The 25,185-nt window shown below is 46.5% G+C and overlaps 1 long non-coding RNA gene across 1 annotated transcript in view; it reads left to right on the top strand.

The window, feature by feature from the left end:
• Window positions 1-23,999, top strand: part of LOC138302114 (uncharacterized) — an 85,249-nt gene extending 61,250 nt beyond the window's left edge. The window contains exons 2-4 of the long non-coding RNA XR_011205281.1: window positions 15,638-15,694; window positions 19,765-19,809; window positions 23,930-23,999. This is a non-coding gene — a long non-coding RNA (uncharacterized lncRNA). The remainder of the gene's footprint in view (window positions 1-15,637; window positions 15,695-19,764; window positions 19,810-23,929) is intronic.
• Window positions 24,000-25,185: the final 1,186 nt, after the last annotated feature.

Genomic DNA, 25,185 nt, shown 5'->3' with positions numbered 1-25,185 from the left:
TTTGTTACTCTGGCCACTTTACCACTGCTAACCAGTGCTAAAGTGCAAGTGTTCCTTTACAAAATGTGTATGTAATTGGTTTATCCATGATTGGCATATTTGGTTTACTAGTAAGTCCCTAGTAAAGTGCACAAGAGGTGCCAGGACCTGTAAATCAAATGCTACTAGTTGGCCTGCAGCACTGGTTGTGCCACCCACATAGGTAGCTCTGTAATCATGTCTCAGACCTGCCACTACAGTGTCTGTGTGCAGTTTTAACTATAAATTCGACTTGGCAAGTGTACCCACTTACCAGGCCTAAACCTTCCCTCTTCTTACATGTCAGACACCCCTAAGGTAGGCCCTAGGTAGCCCCAAGGGCAGGGTGCAGTGTATGGTTAAGGTAGGACATATAGTAATGTGTTTTATATGTCCTGACAGTTAAATATTGCTAAATTCGTTTTTCACTGTTACAAGGCCTGTCTCTCTTATAGGTTAACATGGGGGCTACCTTTAAATCTGATTAAAGTGAAGATTCCCTTTGGGAGTGGATGGACACATGGAGTTTGGGGTCTCTGAGCTCACAATTTAAAACTACATCTTTTAGTAAAGTTGATTATAAGATTGTGTGTTTGAAAATACCACTTTTAGAAAGTGGGCATTTTCTTGCTTATACCATTTCTGTGACTCTGCCTGTTTGTGGATTCCCTGTCTGGGTCAGTTTGACAGTTGGGCTGGTTACACCTCACACTAGACAGTGACACAAAGGGAGCTGGGGTGTAGCCTGCATATCCTGATGAGCCATCTGTAGGAAGGTAGCCTCTTTCTAGCCTTGCTACCCCCACTTTTGGCCTGTTTGTGAGTATGTGTCAGGGTGTTTTTACAGTCTTACTGGGATCCTGCTAGCCAGAGCCCAGTGCTCATAGTGAAAACCCTATGTTGTCAGTGTGTTTGATATGTGTCGCTGGGATCCTGCTAGCCAGGACCCCAGTGCTCATACGTTTGTGGCCTATATGTGTTCCCTGTGTGGTGCCTAACTGTACCACTGAGGCTCTGCTAACCAGAACCTCAGTGTTTATGCTTTCTCTGCTTTTAAAATTGTCACTGCAGGCTAGTGACTAATTTTACCAATTCTGATTGGCACACTGGAACACCCTTATAATTCCCTTGTATATGGCCTTGGAGGGTTGGTTGCATGGCAGTAAGGTGACTGACTATGAAAGCCTGTATAATCTGATCCTGAGAGAGCATATTCTTAACAATTGTGTGTCTGATTTGTTGCACCAGTACTTGGTAGACTCAGATCTGACCTCTGCCCAAGAATTGGGAAAGAAGGCAGACAAATGGGTCAGAACAAGAGTGCACAGAAAAGTTCATACAGGAGGTGACAAGGATGGCAAGAAGAAAGATGGTGAGAAATCTCAGGATAAGCATGGGGATAAAAGTAAAACTAAAGATCCTCCTTCAGATCCTAAACACTCTTCAGGGGGTGGGGATAAATCATCTTCGTCCTCTTCTTCACAACCCACACACATTAAAAAAGCCTTGGTGCTATGTGTGTAAAAATAAAGGCCATAGGCCAGGGGATAAGCCCTGCCCAGGTAAACCCCCTGAGCCTACCACGACTAAGACATCAAACTCTAGTGCCCCTAGCAGTAGTGGTAATAGTGGTGGGACTGCTGGCAACAGTCAAAGTAAGGGTGTAGTTGGGTTCACTTATGGGTCCATCATAGAAACTGGGGTAGTCGGTCCCAAGACAGTTTCTTTCACACCTGGTGGTATTGGCCTTGCCACACTGGCTGCTTGTCCTCTTACAATGGATAAGTACAGGCAGACAGTTTTAATAAATGGTGTTGAGGCTCAGGCCTACAGGGACACAGGTGCCAGTATCACTTTGGTGACTGAAAACCTAGTGTCTCCTGCACAACACATCACTGGACAACAGTACAAGATTATTGATGTCCATAACTCCACTAAGTTCCTTCCCTTAGCTATAATTCAGTTTAGTTGTGGTGGAGTTACTGGCCCTAAGCAGGTGGTAGTATCACCTAGCTTACCTGTAGACTGCCTCTTAGGCAATGACCTAGAGGCCTCAGGTTGGTGTGATGTGGAGATTAATACCCATGCAGCCATGCTGGGTATCCCTGAGGAATTGCTTCCTCTCATTTCAGCTGAAATGAAAAAGCAAAGGAGAGAAAAAGGCCTGAAAACCCAGGATCCTTCTCCAACAACAGGTAAAAAGGGCATCAAAGTATTCCCTACCCACCCTGCCATTCAGGATACCATACCTGTGGTGGGAGAAACCTCTCCTGGGGTGGCACCTGTACCAAGGGAACCATCAGCTGGCACAGTAGAAGTACCTCTCTGTGGGATAACTAATATTAGTGAGAAAAAGGGTACCATTTTAGTAAACATTGAACATCCCTCCAAACCTCCCAGAGACACTTTAGTGCAGCAACCCTGCACTGCCTCACAACACTTAGGACAGCAGCCCTGCCCTAGTGTGGAGCCCATAGGACAGCATCCCTGCCCTGCTCCAGCTCAAGAGAAACAGCATCCCTTTTCTCTTACAGATATTTATGGACAAAGTTTTTGACCAGCTATGGCTTTACTGAGACAGCATCCCTGTCTGGCATTCTCATCACTTGATATAGGTCCAGTGGACAATTCCCACTGCTCCAAACTTAAACATACTAATAGGAACTCTGAGAATATAACTTCACATAGTTGGCTAGCTAAAAAACTTCAAACAGGGTGGTTTACATCCCCACAGGGAAGTAACCATATAGTGGATGATAAAGGGAGTAACCGATCTATTGCAGAGCTACTCTCCAATTATCACCACTTAGACAATAAAGACTCAACTGGCCAAGGTTAGCCTTATTGTCCTTCATTTGTGTAGGAAGGTAGCCTCTTTCTAGCCTTGTTACCCCCACTTTTGGCCTGTTTGTGAGTGCATGTCAGGGTGTTTTTACAGTCTTACTGGGATCCTGCTAGCCAGGGCCCAATGCTCATAGTGAAAACCCCATGTTGTCAGTGTGTTTGATATGTGTCCCTGGGATCCTGCTAGACAGGACCACAGTGCTCATAAGTTTGTGGCCTATATGTGTTCCCTGTGTGGTGCCTAACTGTATCACTGAGGCTCTGCTAACCAGAACCTCAGTGTTTATGCTCTCTCTGCTTTTAAAATTGTCACTGCAGGCTAGTGACTAATTTTACCAATTCTGATTGGCACACTGGAACACCCTTATAATTCCCTTGTATATGGTACCTAGGTACCCAAGGTATTGGGGTTCTAGGAGATCCCTATGGGCTGCAGCATTTTTTTTGCCACCCACAGGCAGCTCAGACAATTCTTACACAGGACTGCCACGGCAGCCTGAGTGAAATAACTTCCACGTTTTTTCACAGCCATTTTACACTGCACATAAGTAACTTATAAGACACCTATATGTCTAACCCTTACATGGTGAAGGTAAGGTGCAAAGTTACTTTGTGTGCACCCTGGCACTAGCCAAGGTGACCCCACATTGTTCAGGGCAATTTCCCCGGACTTTGTGAGTGCGGGGACACTATTACACGTGTGCACTACATATAGGTCAATACCTATATGTAGCGTCACAATGGTAACTCCGAACATGGCCATGTAACATGTCTAGGATCACATGCATCTCCGGGTCTCCAGCACAGAGCCCGGGTACTGGCAAACTAACTTTTCGGGATCTTCACTGCATCTACTGCTGCTGCCAACCCCTCAGACAGGTTTCTGCCCTATTGGGGCCTGGGCAGCCTGGTCCCAGGAAGGCAGTACAAAGAATTTCCTCTGAGAGAGGGTGTTACACCCTCTCCCTTTGGAAATAGGTGTGAAGGGCCCGAAGGAGTAGCCTCACCTGGCCTCTGGAAATGCTTTAAAGGGCACAGATGGTGCCCTCTCTGCATAAGCCAGTCTACACCGGTTCAGGTGCCCAGAGCTCCTCAGTGTGTCCCAGACCACTGCCATCTTGGATGCAGAGGTGTGAGGGCACAATGGACAGCTCTGAGTGGCCAGTGCCAGCAGGTGACGTCAGAGACCCCTCCTGATAGGTGCTTACCTTTCTCAGTAGCCAATCCTCCTCTGTGGGCTATTTAGGGTCTCTTCTGTGGGCATCTCACCAGATAACGAATGCAAGAGCTCACCAGAGTTCCTCTGCACTTCCCTCTTCGACTTCTGCCAAGGATCGACCGCTGACTGCTCCAGGATGCCTGCATAACCGCAAGAAAGTAGCAAGAAGACTATCAGCAACATTGTAGCACCTCATCCTGACGGCTTTCTCGACTGTTTCCTGGTGGTGAATGCTCTGAGGGCTGTCTGCCTTCAACCTGCACTGGAAGCCAAGAAGAAATCTCCCGTGGGTCGACTGAATCTTCCCCCTGCCAACGCAGGCATCACCGGTCCTCTGGGTCCCCTCTCATCCTGATTAAGTGTCTCCCACAGTCCAGTGGCCCTTCTGTCCAAATTTGGTGGCGGTAAGTCCCTGCCTCCCATGCCAGACAGTAACCTTGTGTACTGCGTGAACTGCAGCTGCTCGGGCTTCTGTGCACTTTTCCAAGACTTCCTTCGTGCACAGACTAGCCCAGGTCCCCAGCACTCCGTCCTGCATTGCCCAACTCGCTGAGTTGGACTCCGATGTCGTGAGACCCTCCTTTGTGACTCTGAGTCGACCGCTGTTCTCAGATCTTCTAAGTGCCTGCTCTGGTACTTCTGTGGGTGCTGCCTGCTTCTGCAGGGGCTCTCTGAGTTGCTGAACATCCCCTCTGTATCCTCCTCCAAGGGGCGACCTCCTGGTTCTTCCTGGGCCTTAGCAGCACCCAAATCCTCAACCGCGACTCTTGCAGCTAGCAAGACTTGTTTGCAGTCTTTCTGCGTGGAAACAACTCTAAACCCTCCAGCACGCTGTGGGACATCTTCTGACCAAAGGAGAAGTTCCTGGCACCTTCCGTTGTTGCAGAATCTTTGGCTTCTTCCACCCGGAGGCAGCCCTTTTGCACCTTCATCTGGGGTTTAGTGGGCTCCTGCCCCCCGGACCCTTGCGTGACTCTGGGACTTGGTCCCCTTCCTTTACAGGTCTTCAGGTCCAGGAATCCATCTTCAGTGTTTTGCTGGCAGTTGTTGTCCTTGCAGAATCCCCTTTCTCAACTTTACTGTCTTTCTGGGGTAGTAGGGTAACTTTACTCCTAATTTTCAGGGTCTTGGGGTGGGGTATCTTGAACACACTTAGGGGGCCACACAGGCTGGCGGTGCTTCCATGGGCATTCTGACCGCGGCGGTACAGCCGCGGTCAGAAACGGGAAACCGGCGGTGTCCCGCCGGTTTCCCGCTGCCCCTGGGAATCCTCCACGGCGGCGCTGCAAGCAGCGCCGCCATGGGGATTCCGACCCCCTTCCCGCCAGCCTGGCTCTGGCGGTTTCCACCGCCAGAACCTGGCTGGCGGGAACGGGTGTCGTGGGGCCCCCTAACAGGGCCCCAGTCAGATTTTCAGTGTCTGCGTGGCAGACACTGAAAATCGCGACGGGTGCAACTGCACCCGTCGCACCCCATCCACTCCGCCGGCTCCATTCGGAGCCGGCATCCTTGTGGAAGGGGGTTTCCCGCTGGGCTGGCGGGCGGCCTTCTGGCGGTCGCCCGCCAGCCCAGCGGGAAACTCAGAATGACCGCCGCGGTCTTTCGACCGCGGTACGGTCTTCTGGCGGTTCCCGCCAGGCGGACGGCTTCCGCCGCCCGCGGGGGTCACAATGACCCCCTTAGTGTTTTCTGACACTCCCAGTGACCCTCTACAACCTAACCTAAGCCTGAGGTCCATTCGTGGTTCGCATTCCACTTTTGGAGTATATGGTTTGTGTTGCCCCTAGGCCTATTTCTACCTATTACATCCTATTGTGATTCTACATTGTTTGCACTACTTTTCTAACTGTTACTTACCTGATTTTGGTGTGTGTGCATATAATTTGTGTATATTACTTACCTCCTAAGGGAGGGTATCCTCTGAGATACTTTTGGCATATTGTCACTAAAATAATGTACCTTTATTTTTAGTAACTCTGAGTATTGTGTTTTCTTATGATATAGTGCTACAACATATAAGTGGGATAGTAGGAGCTTTGCATGCCTCCTAGTTCAGCCTAAGCTGCTCTGCTATAGCTACCTCTATCAGCCTAAGCTGCTAGAACACCTCTATTCTACTAATAAGGGATTAGTGGACCTGGCTCAAGGTGTAAGTACCACAAGGTACCCACTATAAGCCAGGCCAGCCTCCTACACCATCTGTGCTAGGATGGAGGGGAGGAGTGGTCACTCACACCTGAAAGGGCTGTGCCTGCCCTCACACAACGCACAATGCAACCTCCTGGTGAGTGTGTCTGGGACCTGGCCTGGGCAAGGCAGGATTTCACATTCAAAAGAGACTTTACTTTGAAGTAGGTCTACTTCAAAGGAGAAATTGGGTATAAGAAGGGCACCCGAAACCACAGACTTGAGAAACACTTCTGGAAACAAGAGGAACCTCTGCCTGGAGAAGAGCTGAGGAAGAAGAGCTGCCCTGCCTGTGACTGTGCTTTGTGGAGCTATCCTGCAGTTGCTGCTTCTGCCAGAGTAAGAGGGCAAAGACTGGACTTTGTGTGCCTTCCATCTTGAGAAGAAATCTCCAAGGGCTTGATTTAGAGCTTGCCTCCTGTTGTCTGAAGTCTCAGGGACAGCAAAGACTTTCTCTGCCAGCACCTGGAGTCTCTGGAGAGACTCCTACTCTGCCCTAAGGTGCCCATCCAGTTTCTGGCACCCTGAAAGGAGAAGATGCCAGCGTAAAGACAAGGAAATCCACGCACAGAGCGCTGTGCGGGGAAAAGATTGACGCAACTCCGATCTGCGGCTGAAGAAACGACACGCCGCCGGCTCTGCAGCTGAGAAACGACGCTTGTAGGAAACACGACCATAGAATAGATGCACAGAGCAGGAGAAACGATGCACAGCATTTCTGAAGGAGGCTGGAGATCACAGGATTTCCGACTCCAGTACCGCTGTGCATGGAAAAACAACGCAAGGCCTGTCCGGACCTGAGAGTGCTGACCGGATCGATGCATCGCTCTCCTGCGGAGAGAAGAAACAACGCGCCCAACCCGGCAAAAGGAGAAACGATGCAGGGTCCCACTTGAGTGTAATCAACGCATCGCAAGCCCTTTTTTGACGTGCACTCGCCTGTGCAGGGTCATTTTTGACACGCCCAAGGTACTTTTTCACGCTGACAGCGTTAGTGTGTGTTTAAAACTACTTAAAGACTCTTTTTGCATTTTTATTGATAACTTGACTTGTGTATTGTGGATTTTTGTCGTTTTGGTCTTGTTTTGTTTAGATAAATATTTCCTGTTTTTCTAAACCTGTGTTGTCATTTTGTAGTGTTTTTATTAAGTTACTGTGTGTGTTGGTACAAATATTTTACACCTAGCACTCTGAAGTTAAGCCTACTGCTCTGCCAAGCTACCAAGGGGGTAAGCAGGGGTTAGCGGAGGGTGATTCTCTTTTATCATGACTAGAGTGATGGTCCTTGCTTGAACAGGGGGTAACCTGACTGTCAACCAAAAACCCAATTTCTAACATCGGTGATCAGCGGTTGGGATTTGGACTTGTATTTGTACTTGACATACAGTGATTAAGTGTACTCTACTATTTTGAGTGCAGACCACTACGTGACCACATACTACTTGTTTGGTGATCTTTAGATTTTTTTCTCTTTGGGACTGTTTTTGTTTTACTTCCATTTTTTTTGTTGCCGATTCCTTGATTGACTTTCTTTGAAACTTCATTTGGGAACTTGTTTTTCTGCCTTTGAAACTTGCACTTGTTTTTTAATCTTCATCATGTCCCAAGCTGGAGATGCATCAGTTGGAGCTGACTTTGACCTTGAGAAATTGGAGAGTTATACCAAGGCTCAGTTAAAGCAGTTCTGTAAAGGTTTTGACTGTCCCATTAAGAGCTCATCCAAGAAGGAGGAGCTGCAAAAGGCGCTGAGGGCCTGGGTGACAGCCAAAAGCACTGAAGGGCACACGGACAATGAGGGAAATGAGGAGGAGGAGGAAGAGTGTTCAGTACACAATGGTATTGTGGGTGGGCCTGTTATGTCCAGGAAGAAGGTCTCCAGGGAAGGTAGCAGTGTCTCATCTAAGGGTCTGACACCCGAGGAGTTACAGGACAGACAGGCAGAAAGGGAGTACCAATTGGAGCAGAGAAGGCTAGCCCTTGAGGAGAGGAAGGTAGCGATAGCTCATGAGCTTAGCTTGAGAGAGATGGATCATAGAAGGCAGTCCAGTAGAGATGGTGGCAGCAACCCTACAGTGCAACCTGAGAGGAGGGTGCACATTCCTAAAGACCTTGTGAAAGATTACAAGAGGGAGGATGACATATACTTGTGTTCAAGGGGTATGAGTCTGCTCTCCACATGAATCTGGTCCCTGAAGCTCATTGGTGGTGGGTCTGTGGAAGCACTTTGAGGTAGAGGGGAGGGATACACTGTCAGCCTTAGGGGTGCTCAGAATCTCACCTACTCTAGCATAAAGGATGCCTTGCTTACAAGGTATGGTCTTACCCCTGAGCAGTACAAGAATAAGTTTAGGTCCTACAAGAAGAAGGAATCCCAAACATGGTTGGAATGTGTTGATTCTTATTGCAGGTCACTGGATGGTTGGGTGAAGGGCAGTAAGGTAACTACGTATGAGGGGCTTTACAATCGGATTGCTTGGGAGCACTTGTACAATGTATGGTTTCCAGAGCTGCGCCAGCACCTGATTGACAGCAAGCTGACTGACCCCCAGGAAGCTTGCGCAGGAAGCGGACTGCTGGGAGAGCACCAGGGTCCAGAAGAGGTATGGGGGAGACCAAGCCAAGGGTGGGCAGGTTCCCTCTCAGAAGAAAGGGGGGGGTAAGGGTAAACAGGGGGAGTTCTCTAAAGGACCCCAAACTGATTCCCAGGGTAAGGATTCCCAACCCCCCAGTGAAAAGAAGCCATGGTTCTCCAAAGGGAAGCCAGTGGCAGATGGTCCAAATGTACACCGCCACCCACTGGTGAGACGTCCCAGGGTTTGGCCAGTGTAGTGCTTGGGGAGGAGTTGGTTTCAGGTGGGTGGGAACCAGCTGAGATGACCCTTGTCTCACTAGGGGACAGTGAGATGGTCCAGAGAACCCTTCTGCCTGAAAACACTAAGAAGTACAGGCAGTGGGTGACCATTAATGGACAGAGGGTGGAGGCTCTGAGAGACACAGGAGCTGGTGTCTGAAGAGCAGATAGATCCCCGGATACTTCACCAAGTAGTTGCAGTGGACAACTCAGAGCGCCTGTGCAGAGTGACGCAGGTTCCCTTTGAATGGGGTGGGGGGTCTCTGGTTCCTTGAAGGTAGCTGTGAGTTGAACCATGCCTGTTGATTGTTTGCTAGGCAATGACCTGGAGGATTCCCCTTGGAAGGAGGTGGAACACAGGTCTCACTTGCAGATGTTGGGTCTGCCTGGGTGGGTATGCGAATCCATCCGGTCAGTGGCATCCCATCAGGGTAATCAAGAGCCCCTAGAGCCTGAAACAGTGGCCCAGGGGACCGCCAAGAAGAGGAAGGGCAGGTGGCGTGGGAAACCGGCCCCAGAAGTTTCCACGGTCTGGGAGGAGGTGGAGCCTGAGGGTGACTCCCCAGAGCCTACAGGGGAACAGGTGGCTGAACTGGGGGAGGTCCCTCAGCTGTCGTAGTGGCAGCAGGAAGGGGGGCCCACCAGGGAAGCATTCTGTGCAGCACAGAAGACATGCCCTACTTTGGAGGGTTTGCAGCAGCAGGCTGCAGACCAGGCAGCTGGCAAGGAGCCAGGATCACACCTGATGTATTGGGAGGATGACCTCCTGTATAGCGAGCCTAAGATTCCTGAGCCTGGGTCAGCACATGTGCTGGTGGTACCCCAGTGCTTCAGGACCTTCCTTCTGGGGTTGGCTCATGATGTGCCGTTAGCTGGACATTTGGGGCAGGACAAGACCCTTGAGAGGCTTGTCACCCACTTTTACTGGCCCCTAATGTGCAGGCACTCAGATGCACATTGCAGGTCTTGTCAGACTTGTCAGGCAAATGGCAAGAGTGGGAGGAAATGTAAGGCTCCCCTCGAGCCTTTGCCTGTTGTCAGTACTCCCTTTGAGAGGGTAGGCATTAACATTGTGGGGCCTTTGGATCCCAAGACAGCCATGGACAAAAGGTTTATCCTGGTCTTGGTGGACCATGCCACCCAGTACCCAGAAGGCATTCTTTTGAGGTTAATCACTTCCCCTGTGGTGGGTCGGGCATTGATGGGGGGTTTTACCCACATGGGGTTCCCCAAGAAAGTGGTATCTGATAGGGGTACCAACTTCATATCCACAAATTTGAAGTCTCTGTGGAAGGAGTGTGGGGGTAACTTACAAGTTCACCACCCCTTACCACCCCCAAAGTAATGGTCTGGTTGAGAGATTCAACCGCACCTTGAAAGGCATGATCCTGGGCCTGTCACAGCCCTTAAGGTGGAAGGAGAATGTCCTCTTGCCATGCCTTCTGGTCGACTACATGGCGGTGCCTCAAAAGGGACTTGGGTTTAGTCTCTTTGAGCTGATTTATGGCCACCCTGTGAGGGAACCTTTGAGTCTGGTTAAGGAAGCTTTGAAGAAAGCTCCTAGTAAACCCCCCAGGATGTATTCAGTTACATGCTGGCTGTGAGAAACCAGACTGCCCGCTTCAGGAGTCTCGCTCAGGAGAACCTGGAAGCAAGCCAGGAGGACATGAAACGCTGGTATGACCAGAATGCCACTCTGGTCGAGTTTCAACCTGGACAAAAAGTGTGGGTGATGGCACCAGTGGAGCCTAGGGTGCTCCAGGATAAGTAGACTGGGCCATTTGAGGTGGTGGAGCACAAGAGTGAAGTCACCTACCTGGTGGACTTGCGGTCTCCAAGGAACCCTTTAAGGGTCCTGCATGTCAACCGCCTCAAACCTCACTTTGAGCGGACTGAACTGTCCATGCTCCTTGCGACAGATGATGGGGAAGAAGAGGAGAGTGAGCCTCTTCCTGACCTCCTGTCTGCAGGAGAAAAAGATGGGTCAGTGGAGGGAGTGATCCTCTCTCCCTCCCTGACTGAGGAGCAGCAAGGTGACTGTCGCCACGTGTTGGGACAGTTTTCCTCACTGTTTTCTCTGATCCCAGGAGTCACACACTTGTGCACACATGATGTGGACACTGGGGACAGTACACCCACTAAACAGAAGGTTTATAGGGTGACTGACAGGGTCAGGGCATGCATTAAGAATGAGGTATCCAAAATGCTTACCCTAGGGGTTATTGAGCACTCCAGCAGTCCTTGGGCCAGCCCAGTGTTATTGGGTCCCAAAGGCTGCTGCACCTGGTGCCACTCCAGAACTCAGGTTCTGTGTGGACTACCGGGGACTCAATGCGGTCAGCAAGACTGACGCACACCCCTTCCCCCGAGCTGATGAGCTTATTGACCGGTTAGGCACTGCCAAGTACCTCAGTACGTTTGATTTAACATCTGGGTACTGGCAGATTGCCTTAACTGAGGGGGCCAAGGAGAGGTCTGCATTCTCTACACCAGATGGCCACTTTCAATTTAAAGTGATGTCATTTGGGATGAAGAATGCCCTGCCACCTTTCAGAGGTTGGTCAACCAGGTGTTGGCTGGGCTGGATGAGTTCAGTGCCGCCTACCTGGATGACATTGCTGTGTTTAGTTCCACATGGGAGGAACACCTGCAACACCTCTGGTTTACTAGTAAGTCCCTAGTAAAGTGCACTAGAGGTGCCAGGGCCTGTAAATCAAATGCTACTATTGGGCCTGCAGCACTGGTTGTGTCACCCATATAAGTAGCTCTGTAATCATGTCTCAGACCTGCCACTGCAGTGTCTGTGTGTGCAGTTTTAACTGTAAATTCGACTTGGCAAGTGTACCCACTTGCCAGGCCTAAACCTTCCCTTTTCTTACATGTCAGACACCCCTAAGGTAGTCCTTAGGTAGCCCCAAGGGCAAGGTGCAGTGTATGGTTAAGGTAGGACATATAGGCCCTCATTACAACCCTGGCGGTCAAAGACCGCCATGGTTGAAGTGGCGATCGTACCACCAACAGGCTGGCGGTACAATTCGATATATTTTTACCGCAGTGGTAAAGCCGCGGTCACACCGCCAGGACCGGCGGTTTTCCACCATGGTTGTCCCAGCAGTTTTAATCCGCCATGGCAGTGCTGCTTGCAGCGCTGCCCTGGGGATTTTGACTCCCTTTCCCGACAGCCTCTCCATGAAGGCTGGCGGTAAGGGGAGTCGTGGGGCCCCCTGCACAACCCATGCAGACAGTGAAAAGCGCAACGGGTGCTGCTGCACCCGCCGAACCGCCACATTGCTGCCAGCTCCATTAGGAGCCGGCTGCAATGTTACGGCCGACATCCCTGCTGGGCCGGTGGGCCGAAACTCTGTTTCCGCCCAGCGGGGATGTCCAAATGCGGCCGTCTGGTGGTACAAACTTGGCGGTCGGCCTTGTCCGACTGCCAAGGTTGTAATGAGGGCCATAGTAATGTGTTTTATATGTCCTGACAGTGAAATATTGCTAAATTCATTTTTCACTGTTGCAAGGCCTGTCCCTCTCATAAGTTAATATGGGGGCTACCTTTAAATCTGATTAAAGTGTAGATTCCCTTTGGGAGTGGATGGACACATGGAGTTTGGGGCCTCTGAGCTCACAATTTAAAAATGCATCTTTTAGTAAAGTTGATTTTAAGATTGTGTGTTTGAAAATACCACTTTTAGAAAGTCGGCATTTTCTTGCTTATACCATTTCTGTGACTCTGCCTGTTTGTAGATTCCCTGTCTGGGTCAGTTTGACAGTTGGGCCGGTTGCACCTCACACTAGACAGTGACACAAAGGGAGCTGGGGTGTAGCCTGCATATCCTGATGAGACATCTGTGCTAGGAGGGAGGGGAGGAGTGCTCACTCACACCTGAAAGGGCTGTGCCTGCCCTCACACAATGCAGCCTCCAACCTCCTGGTGAGTGTCTCGGGCCTGGCCAAGTCAGGATTTCACATTCAAAAGAGACTTTACTTTGAAGTAGGCCTACTTCAAAGGAGAAATTGGATATAAGAAGGGCACCCAAAACCACAGACTTGCGAAACACTTCTGGAAACACGAGGAACCTCTGCCTGGAGAAGAACTGAAGAGCTGAGGAAGAAGAGCTGCCCTGCCTGTGACTGTGCTTTGTGGAGCTATCCTGCAGTTGCTGCTTCTGCCAGAGTAAGATGGCAAAGACTGGACTTTGTGTGCCTTCCATCTTGAGAAGAAATCTCCAAGGGCTTGATTTAGAGCTTGCCTCCTGTTGTTTGATGTCTCAGGGACAGCAAAGACTTCTCTCTGCCAGGACCTGGAGTCTCTGGAGAGACTCCTACTCTGCCCTAAGGTGCCCATCTAGTTTCTGGCACCCTGAAAGGAGAAGCTGGCAGCCTAAAGACAAGGAAATCCACGCACAGAGCGCTGTGCGGGGAAAAGATTGATGCAACTCCGATCTGCGGCTGAAGAAACGATGCTCCGCCGGCTCCGCAGCTGAGAAACGACGCTCGCAGGAAACGCGACCGGAGAATCGACGCGCGGAGCAGGAGAAACGATGCGCAGCATTGCTGACGGAGGCTGGAGAACACAACCCGCGCTGCGGGGTTTTTGGATCATCATGCGGCTGGATTTCCGACTGAAGTACCGCTGTGCGTGGAAAAACAACGCAAGGCCTGCCCGGACCTGAGAGTGCTGACCGGAGCGGCGCATCGCTCTCCTGCGGAGAGAAGAAACGACGTGCCCCGGCCTGGCAAAAGGAGAAACGATGCACGGTCCCGCTTGTGAGTGGAATCAACGCATCGCAAGCCCTTGTTAACGCGCATTCGCCCGTGCTGGGTTATTTTTGAAGCGCCCAAGTACTTTTTCACGCTGACAGCATTAGTGTGTGTTTAAAACTACTTAAAGACTCTTTTTGCTTTTTTATTGATAACTTGACTTGTGTATTGCGGATTTTTGTCGTTTTGGTCTTGTTTTGTTTAGATAAATATTGCCAGTTTTTCTAAACCTACGTTGTGTCATTTTGTAGTGTTTTCATTAAGTTACTGTGTGTGTTGATACAAAAACTTTACACCTAGCACTCTGAAGTTAAGCCTACTGCTCTGCCAAGCTACCAAGGGGGAAAGCAATGGGTTAGCTGAGGGTGATTCTCTTTTACCCTTACTAGAGTGAGGGTCCTTGCTTGAACAGGGGGTAACCTGACTGTCAACTAAAGACCTTATTTCTAACACCCTCTGTTTGCAATGGTTCAGAGAGTTTTGATGAAGGTGAGGAGAGAATTGTTGTTGTTAACTCTGTTTTGGCAGTCACAGGTGTGGTTTCATGATGAAATGAGTTGGTCAATAGACGATCCAGTGATGTTACCTTTTTTTTAAGAGTTGCTAGTAGATATTCAGGGAGGATACCACGAGTTAGTGGAGTCAGGTTAGCTAATTTTGATGGGGAGGATGATTTCAGAAGAGTTTGGCAAATGTCAGGGTTAAAGGAAGAAGCTTCAGAACTTGTCAATTATTCTTGGGCACCAGGTACAATAGAGGCATACAGGTCATCATGGAGGAGATGGAATGGTTTGTGTACAGCAAGGGGTTTGAATCCTATATCAGCTCCTCTAATAGAAGTAGTGAGTTACTTAGCAGTGGATTTAAGGAAGGTTTTTTATTCAGTTCAGTTAATATAAGCAAGTCAGCAATTTCAGCAGGTTATGAGTTGGTGGATGGGATACCAGTAGGCCAACATTGTTTGGTGGGGAGGATAGTCAAAAGTGTTCGTATGGAGATTCCTCTGAAGGTGAAATAGTCATCATTATGGGATGTTTTGTTAGTGTTGGAAGAGATTGAAGGCTGGAAGAGTAATGAGAAACTTCCATTGAAGTTGTTATTGTGGAAAATAGCTTAAGATATGAGCCTTGGAAGTGAATTCAAGATGTTATCAGGCAGAAGTGTGTTTTGAAGTAAAGAAATGCACAAAGACAACGTCTAGAACAATATTTTATCCTTCTGTGGAGGTTCATAACAAGTTGTGTGTGGTAAGATGTTTAAAAGATTATGAGAAAAGGACATTGAGGTTGAGACCTTATGGATGTAATCAGTTGTTGATATCTTTTAAACAGCTTCATAGAGCAGTATCTACACTTAGGTTGGCTAGATACATTAAGGAGATAATGAGGAAGGCAGGAATTGATGTGAATCTGTTTGGAGTAAATTCAGTTGGGGGGCAAGGGCAAGTAGGGCTTTTCTAGCAGGTGCTAGTATTAATACTATTATGAAGGCAACAGATTTGTCAAATGATTCAACTTTTAAAATATTTCACTTAAACTTGTGGAAACTGTTGTAGAGAATATTATGGATGAGCATTGAACATGCATAATATTGGACTCTGTGCCTTGACATAAAATGCAAATTTTCCACGGTTTTAATGGGTAGAAAATCAAGATTTTATTAAAAACACAGAGGCTAACATTATCTCCCCTGTTCTACCCAACCCTATTAATGTTTTTGTGTTAATATTAATATGTTTGAATTCTGTTTTGCAGGACAAAATTAAGAAGACGTTTGAAGAAAAATGATTGTTGGTGATATGGAAGGCATTCGTGAGTAATCAACATAAGATCTGTTGCATGTTGATTGAGAGTTGTTTTGGACTTTGGAAATTCACAGCAAAAAGAAGGATTAAGGCTGCAGGTTCCGGGGTTTTATGCATGTTCAAGAGTTCCAGAATGTTTTAGACCCCAATGGGTTCTGGATTCATTTGTTGCTGCTGTGTATGAGGGCAATAAAGGGATAGTGCATAATTTTAGCCTCTGTGTCTTGATTTTCTACCCATTACAACTGTGGAAAATCTGCATTCTGATGTCATACAAGTCTTCCCAAGAACAATTGTCCTAGCAGTCTTGTTTTATGAAAAAAGGATTCAATCCATACATGGGTGTGCTCCTTATTCAGTGTTTTTATTTTTGTTCCAAAATTGCTTTGTTATAATCAACACGTGTTTCGCCCTGTAATGGCATGCAAGTCTAGGGCTTTTTCAAAGTTATGTGAGACAAAAACATGATACCATTTTGTCATAACATATTAATACTTCATAGCTTTCTAAATGAAAGAGATGTGTTAACCTGGGCGAAGGATCACTGTGTGAATAAGTATTTAAAGCGAAATTATAAATCTGGGTGAAAGGATTGTTGTAAAAGAGTTCACAGAAAGGTTGTAGGAGAGGTAAAAGCGTACCCTGTGCTCAAATAAACAAAATTGAGTGTTTTTTTTTTTTACAACGAGAGATACAGTGTGATCTAAAGATTCTGCTGGTGTGTGTCACTCATGTTTCATATGAAGCACTAGCCAAGGAAAGTAAACTCCACACCCTTCATGTGAACTCTTTTGCATCAATCCTTTCACGTAGGGTTTGTTATTTTGCTTGAAATACATATTCAAGGAGTAATCCTTCTCCCGGGTTAACTCCCCTCTTTCATTTAGAAAAATATGAAATATTAATATCCTTTGATAAAATGGTTTCATATTTTTGTCTCACATAGACTTGATAAAACCCTAAGCTTGCATGCCATTACAGGGCGAAACACGTGTTGGTTATAGCAATGCAATTTTTGAACAATTATAAAAACGCTGAATCAGGAGTATACCTGTGTATGGCTTGGATCCTTTTGTCATAAACCAAGGCTGCCAAGACAATTGTTCTTGGGAAGAACCATTTGACATCAAAATCCATGGAGGACACACTCATTTGTCTTTCGCATGTAGGATCTGGGATCCAGTTAGGCTCTGGATGAATGAGACACTGGCGGGCCAAGAGGATGTTTTTTTCTCTTTATGTTTTCTCCTGGGGCCTCTCTAATTTAGGCTTTTATGCCATTTTTGATTTGATTATATTTTCTTCTGTTTATCCCCTGTACTCTGCTCTACGGCTTTGTTGTGTTTCAAATGTTAAGATATTCTGTTCCCTTGTATGGATTATATTCTCCAAAAAAAAAAAGAGAAGATAAAGTTCAGCAGGGCAAGGCAACCTGCTCTATCCGAGGAGGAGGTGCCATCACTGAGGAGTCACCGGACGGAGTCGGGGTAAAGATTTCTAGATATGGACTTGGTCACTTTTTTGGAATTTGGAAATTTCCAGTAGGACAAAGCTGTAGGCAGCAGCCAATGAGGACTCTCTGAGGCTGCAAACCTTTGCTGGAAGATCTTGCTGAACAGGATTTGCTGCCACAGAGAAGTATGCAGTGGGAGCTACCAGAAAGTCAGAATGGCGATGCACCTTGGGCAGATTCACTGGCAGGTAGGTCCTGGTCTTCTGTCAGCTCTCAGGCCACATTTAGGTGGATACTTTTCTAAATCCCAAGTTTTAGGGTTAGGCAGGAGCACTACCACCAACACCACAACCAAGTGTCCAGGTCGTGGATGGCACTACTTGAGGGGATTAGGAGTCACTCTAGCAGTGCCACAAGTCAGGGTTCAAGTTCTCCGGAGCCTGTTATGTCCCCGTGGCTCACACAGGAGGCGAGTCAACTAGCCCTTTGAGTCACTATGTAAGTCCTGGGTTCAAACAGCAGAATAGCCTTTAGCAGAGGGGCAGTCTTCTGGGAAACAAGACAGGTCTCAAGCAGCAAAGAAGTCCTCATATATCAGCTGATCAGTCCTCTGCAGAACATGGCAGGCCTCAAGCAACAGAGCAGTACTCTGTGGGTCCAGGCAGTCCTTTTGATGTTTCCCACAGGGTCAGGAGTAACTGAAGAGTTGTTGTGAAGGTCCAATAATTATATCTGGTGCCAGCCTTTGAAGGGAGAATTTGCTAGTCAACCCCTCAGCTGGTTCTGGAAAGTTCCTTTCTTCCCCTGCCAAGGTGCCAAGAAGTCTGGGGTGAAAAAAGTTGTCAGGACCCCATCTGTACCGACACCTCCAGCTGCATGAAGGAATGCTGCCAGTATCACTCAGATGTGCCCTAAAGGGCACAGTCTTTTGAGTGCCAAGCATTTGTGAGCACACTCATGGCTGTCGAGCATTTATCTCTCTAAACAGCTAATAAGATGTGCACTGATGTTCTAAGCGTACATGTGAATATCTTAAATTTATGTTTCTAAATATGTTTCTAAGCGTGCATGTGCATACATGCAGTTTGATGCCAGAAAACGTGCTAAATAATGTCGGAACTTCATCTTTCATGATTCTTCCCAGTTTTGTAAGCAGTCAACCAGCGCAAACTTGCTATAAAAGTGGCCCCAACCCAACTGCATGACGCTTGTTATTGCTTCGGTGGTGGCAGCGGGAGAGCTGCATCTTGAGGAGATTGTTCTTCTTCCTGTGGATCCTAATCGGAGTTGTGCACTTTTCCAGATATTGTGGTGCGGGCAGGGTGCACATTTACCACAATTTATTGAAACAGCCATGTTGTTAACATTGAAGTATGCATGAGGAAAACACTCCATTCTGGTGCTTATGTTGCATTGTTATATGCGGGTGGGCTCCACACTGGTGTACGTGTTTGAGCTAAAAAGGAACAGGCCTATTAAGAACAGTTAGTTTATGCAACTTTGATGGGCTACTCTTTCATAGAGTGTGCTACACAGTGTGCAAACATTGCTGATTATCGCGGATGGGCTCTGCTCTGATGTTTCTTAAACAACATTGGTCTACGTAATATTTGTGCTTATTTAAGCAACTGAATTGAGTAACAGTTGCTCTTTTACATTACTTTTGTTACTCTTGTTGTATTTCATGAGAGTTTATGTCCACATTATGTGGCATAACGTGGGTCATGATTGCAGATAAAAAAAACTCCTGTGTGAAATGAAAGTCGACAGTTATTCAGGTGTGTGCAAAAGTATCCATAGAAGTATCAGTTGTTAACAGTTCAGACTGACTTGTGATTATTTAGTCTCATTTATTTTTGGCATGTGTTTCCTATGTTAGATAATATTTCTGCTCATTTAAGAGAAAGGAGTCCCTTTTGTTTCTTTGCTGGTATATATAGGACACAAAGAAACAGCCCTTACAAACAGTATATTAAGTGTATTAAGACATTCCCAAGATAGAAGAGCATAAGTAACCCGGTGTGTCTTTCTTTCAGATCTCCCTCCCTGCTGTTCCCTTCCCGTCCTCCCCCTTCTCTCGCTTGATCACTACCATTGTCTGTGCATAATAGCAATCAGAGGTGGGATATAACAAGAGGTGGAGCTTTACATCTACCCTGAGGAGTTCATCCAGCTGACAAAGGGCTAGTGTCAGGTTCCTTTGTGTGTGTGCTGGAGGCAGACCTTTGAAGGGTAAGTGGAACAGGGAACAGCTCCACCCCCAGCCTTCCTTGCGGAATGGCCCATCCTGCCAACACTTAGGCCCATATTTATACTTTTTTAGTGCCGCATTTGTGCCACTTTTTGAGGCAAAATTGGCGCAAACTTACAAAATACAATTTTATTTTGTAAGATTGCAACGCTTTTGCGACAAAAAGCAGCACAAATGCGGCGCTACAAAAGTATAAAAAAGGGCCTGTAGCTGGACGGGTTCAAGGATGACATGAAGAGATATGGTTGGTTGGTTTAGGATGTGATTTATTAGATTTTTAGGACTAAGGAGTGCGTCATATACAAGTCTTTCTTGTGCTGTTCGTTGTCCTTTTCCTGGGTTTTCACTTCTTCCTTGGTTTTCTCTCTTGCAGGGCTCCCAGGAAGCGCATGTTAGGGAAAGAACAAGATAACTATCGGTAAGTTCCTTTTCTTCTTGTAACCTTTTTTCTTTCCCTACTCTCTATTTTTTCCTTTCTTCTCTTTCGTATTGTATGAGCTTCTCTCTTTCTTTCTCTGGTGTTTTTACAATCTTTTTGTCTCTGTTTCTCTCTCTCTGGCACCTCTTCTATCTGTAGTGCTCTATGTCCCTCTTATTTCCTAGAAGAACCTTCTAGTATACGGTCCTTTCTTTGCTTCTTCTCCTCCACTGCCTCTTCCCTGGATCTCTCTGTCTTTGTAGTTTCTGTTGTTTATATCTCCTTTTCCTTCTTTCCTTTCTAGCCTTCTGCCTGTGTTCGCTCTGGCTCTTTTCCTCAAGAGGTAGCAATCACACCTCAGTTTTCCTATTGTAGGCTTTTTCCTACTGCTGGGTATTTTTCCTCTGTCCTTATATTGTCTTGTGCAGGGTTTTCTTTTTGTTTTTCTTTCCCCTTCTTTTCCCGTCCTCCCACTCCCCCTTGGTTCTTGTTCCCTTCTCCTCCCGTCCTCCCAATCCCTCTTGGTTCTTGTTCCCTTCTCCTCCCGTCCTCCCAATCCCTCTTGGCTCTTGTTACCTTCTCCTCCCGTCCTCCCAATCCCTCTTGCGCCCCTTTGATGGCTCCCGGAACGCACCTGAGACTGCCACGCTTCTCCTGAAGCGTGGATGGTTGGTTCGTGTTACGCCTCCTGGGACGCCGCAATGTCCGTTCTGCCATCCGCTTCCTCTTCTCCTTCTGGTTTCGGTCGGTTTTCCCCGTTCCTTCATCCAGCGCCGCTGTTCTCCACTCCTCCGTTGTGCGCGCCTCTCCTCTCGACTGCCGCACTTTTAATCCGTCGAGGTCCTGCGTAACAACTTCCTGGTCCCGCCTTCGTTGCCAAATGGGATACCTGATTGGCTTCCTCTGCATGGGGAAGCGGAGCACTTGTGGCAGTGCCAGCACAAGTCGGGTTTGTGCACGGGCCACATCTTGCCGGCACGTCACAGGGCCTTAGTCCCCTTTTGTCTCACTGACTGGGAGTGTGGAATACACAAAGCCCAACAGCTAAGCTATTCACAGTCATGTGACCCAGTACACTGGCAGCAGGCACCAAATGATTAGGACAAGAAAATGCCAACTTTCTAAAAGTTGCCTTTTCTGAATTGTGAATTAAAATCCAACTTCACCGTTAAAGAGGAATTTAAATTGCAATTCATTTACGTCCAAACATGACATTTTTACTTGTTCCCAATCAGATCTTGGCACTTAGTAAATGCAAAAAGGTAGCTGTCAGAGTCACCAGATCCTCGGGGTCTGTGCATGTTCCCAACACGTCCACCACTGAACAGCTCCAAGACTCTGATAGATAAATCACAGAGACTGAGAGAGTTCAAGAGGGGAAGAGGGGATTAGGAAGGGAACAGCTGGGAAGGAGACCTGTAGTAAGAAAAAGGATAGAACACACAATATGAAAATTATATCTCCTGAAATCAATACTAGATTATGATTCTAAGCCTAGTCACTCTGAAAACATGAGCAATCTAAGAGTTAAGATTAAAATGACTAAGTTTCAAGATGGCCGGATACCTGTAGGGGAATCAAGGTGAATTAAATGAAAACTTTCTTATTCAAGTACTTTCCTTTACATGAGAATCAGAAAAAACATTCTGACTAAATTTTAAACCAGTCATATAAATCCTGTTTTGAGAATGTGTACTAGGACCATACAATATTGCATCTAGAAACTCTGGCCTTCTGTGTACTCTTAAAATGTTTCAACACAAATTGCGCATATTGCAGATATATATATATATATATATATATATATATATATATATAAAACACCATAAAAGGATTGTGCACCATGAATAACACAAAATGGATTCAGGAAACAAATCACATAACTTGTCAACTTGAATATTACATAATAAATATCTTAGAATAATAGCATACAATAAACAACATGAATTAAACTCGAGAAGAGAATCGTGCGTCTTGCCAATTCGAGTGTTACCATGTAAAATACCAAGAAATGGTAGCACGCAATGAATATCAAAGTCAAATCATCATTAATCAAATCGAGCGTCTTGCCGATTCGTAAACCACAATGTAAATGTCAAGGAATAACAGCTCACAATAAATAACAAGATCAAAGTACAATGAAACGAATCGCGCTTCTTTTGCCGATTCTTAAGCCACCATGTAAAATGTCAAGAAATGGTAGCGCGCAATGAACAACAAAGTTAAATGCTCATGAAATGAGTTGTGTGTCGTGCCAATTCGTAAAACATCATGTAAATGTCAAGAAATAGTAGCGCACAATGGACAACAATGTTTAAACACCATAAAACGAATCGCGCGTCTTGCCGATTCTTAAGCCACCATGTAAATGTCAAGAAATGGTAGCGCGCAATGAATAACAAAATCAAACCTTTATGAACTAAATCGCGCATCTTGCCTATTTGTAAACTACCATATAAATGTCAAGAAATGGTAGCGGGCAAGTAATCTGTTACTCATTTAAGAATTTAAACCAAGAATATGAAAATTTTAAATAACGGTGTCGGGACAGTCCAACTACAATCTTACTGCCTGGAACAATGATCACCAATGAAGGATTAGGGCAGAAGACTGGAAGATCCAAATAGGCCGCCGGGAAAGGAGCTCAGGAAGAAGCTGCTGCTCTGCACCGGGACCTCTGAATAGTGAGCACTGGGAGCTGGGCTGGCTCTCTTTTATAAAGTCTTGGCCCAGCCCAGAACCACGGCCAGGCATGTTGCAGAGAAAGTCTCTGGAAGGCCCTGGAAAGGGGCCACACCCTAACACACTCTGAAAACCTGCAGCAATACATTGGAAAGGAACAGTATTTTTAAGCATATTAAAAATAAGTTTTCAGGATTGAACTCTGCAATGCAAAAGGTTAAACCACAACATATCAGCACAATGCATAAATTACTTTGTTTTGAGAGTGTTGGGTTTTTTCATTTTTGTTGCCAATAGAGCGCGTACTGCTCTGGTGTTGACAGTAGCTCAATGTTATCCTACAGAGGAAGTAGGCCTCACAGTAGTGAAAAACAAATTTAGAGGTTTTTCACTACCAGGACATATAAACTTAAAAACACACATCCTACTTGTTAAATACAATGCACCCTGCACAATGTGCTGTTTAGAGCCTACCTTAGTTGTGACTTATATCTATTAACCATTTTAGAGTGCTGTCTGCTAATGGCTGACACTGCCACACCCTCCCCGGTGTGTCGCTCACAATAGCAAGGGCAAGCACCAGAGGAGTCCTTTTGTTTGTAAAGGGTGGGGGAGAGGCAGAATCGCTGTTGTCAGTCCCCACCTCCCTCCCATCCATCTGTGAGGTCCGTGAGGCACACTAATGTCACAAACCCTCACCAGAGTGGAGGGAAGCAGCAGGTAAGAGCTGCTCTCATGTCTGGTGAGTTTTTTTTTGTTTGAATGCCTCCCTATGTTTGTGGGACGCATTGTTGCAAAGGGGAGAGTCTCCCCTTTTCTGCAACGGTTCTCATAAACATATTCCTGCTTGTCCGCTTTTGCACCACGATCCACGCGCAGGAACACCACTAGGCCACCAGTGACACTACAAAGGGGTTTGGCCTGTGTGGTGTTTTTCCCCTGGGGGGGCAATCACCCCCCACAGGAGAATATAGATTAAACACACAAAAAAATGAATTTGTCTGGGGGTCGGCCCTCCTGCACACAGACTTGACCCCTCTGTGGGCCACAATTTTTTTTCTTGCAAATATATGGTTCCTCTGAGGTCTGCAATCAGGCATCAGGAGAACCACACATTTGCAAAAAGAAAATAATACTAATAAAGCAATGTTGGGGGCCATATATCTCATGGGGCATGACACAATCCAAAGCTGTGCTTTTCCTGTGTCATCCATTTAATTCTATGGGACTGTCTAAGGAACAGAGCAGCCTGTTTCGCGTTATTGGCTTAGACTAGGAATACTCATGTATGTGTAGGTGTGACCACTTTCTCCACACAATACAAAGGTGTATTTCTTCTGAATCATTTGTTTACCCCACCGTCCGACTAACCGAGTGACAAAGTTTACATTGTAGACTGTCTTAAGGCTTAAGGTATTCTTGAACATTTTGCTTACAGGATGCCTCACTGAAGGTCCCAAGAGTCCACGGTTCCTAGGCAAGTTTAGGAAGGCGACTTTTGTTCTGATGAGGTCTGAAGTCTAACTGTTCTGATGAGGTCTGAAGTCTAACTACAGTCTAACTACAAGCCGAATCGTCAACATCACCTCCCTGAGCTGCTTTCAAAACATGTTATGGTACGCCAGAAGATACCATATTTGAACAGACAGGATCTCCTCTTATGTCTGTTTGATATAAAATCCTATGCAATCTTGGGATCTGGTCAGTGTCTTGTTGTATGTTGTTGTATATATACTTGTTAACTATCTGAGCACTGTGTCGTCTGCACTAATTTGGATATATAATGAAATGTATATTGTCCTTGTACCAAAGAAATGAAAATAATCATCATACAAGATTGTGTCCTGTACTCCTTCAGTAACACTGGTTATGATGCAAGTTACTAATTGAGTTTGCACACTTTCAAAGCAAAGGTAGAAGTATTGGTGAATGTGTCCCACGGGACATTTATTTTGGATTATTACTTTAGGGAACTTGGGCAATATTCCCCAGCATGTTTGCCTCGTTTTCAAAGGTACTTAAGCACAGATTGTGGAATGAATCTCCGGAGGCATACTCAGACACGCCCAACTTGCATCCACAAATAGGAAGCAGTTGGATTTAGCATTCTGAGTGCACTGAAGGCACATCAAAGGCATGTTTTCTTCAGCTTCAAGTAGCTAGCAATGAAAGGCATGCATTAGTATAGGTTCACTTGGCAAGTATACAGGATTAGTCAGGACTCTATTAAGGAAAGAGACATGAACAAGTAAGAAAAGCTTAGGCTAAGTGGATATTGCATTGGTGGAAGGCAGATAGTGAAGGTAGTACAGATATTCATGTCATCACTTCATTTTTACCCATGCATTCAAACCCATTGGTGCTGCACTTGCCCCAATACTGAATTAATCCCTCATCAACTAAGCAGATGACTCCAAACCATGCAGAACACAGCAGGCAGCATCCTCTCTCAACATCCCAACACAAACACACTCAGTACCTGAAACAGCTTCAAAGACTCTCAATCCACAGCTCTTTTCAAACTCCTGAAACACACATGCAAAGTCTTGCACAGATGCCAAGAAAGCCTTAGATTTTAGACATTTTCCAGACCTTTGCTCAGAATAGGCAGCATCAGAGCAAGGAGAATATACTTCTCCTAATTGGTTCCAAAAGGGCGAAATGACCTGCCTCTCACATATGTGCTGTCTCTAA

The sequence above is a fragment of the Pleurodeles waltl genome, chromosome 6 (genome assembly GCF_031143425.1).
Source record: "Pleurodeles waltl isolate 20211129_DDA chromosome 6, aPleWal1.hap1.20221129, whole genome shotgun sequence".
Taxonomy (NCBI): Eukaryota; Metazoa; Chordata; class Amphibia; order Caudata; family Salamandridae; genus Pleurodeles; species Pleurodeles waltl.
The sequence above is the reverse complement of the archived record's forward strand: the minus strand, read 5'-3'. Positions and strand labels throughout refer to the sequence as shown.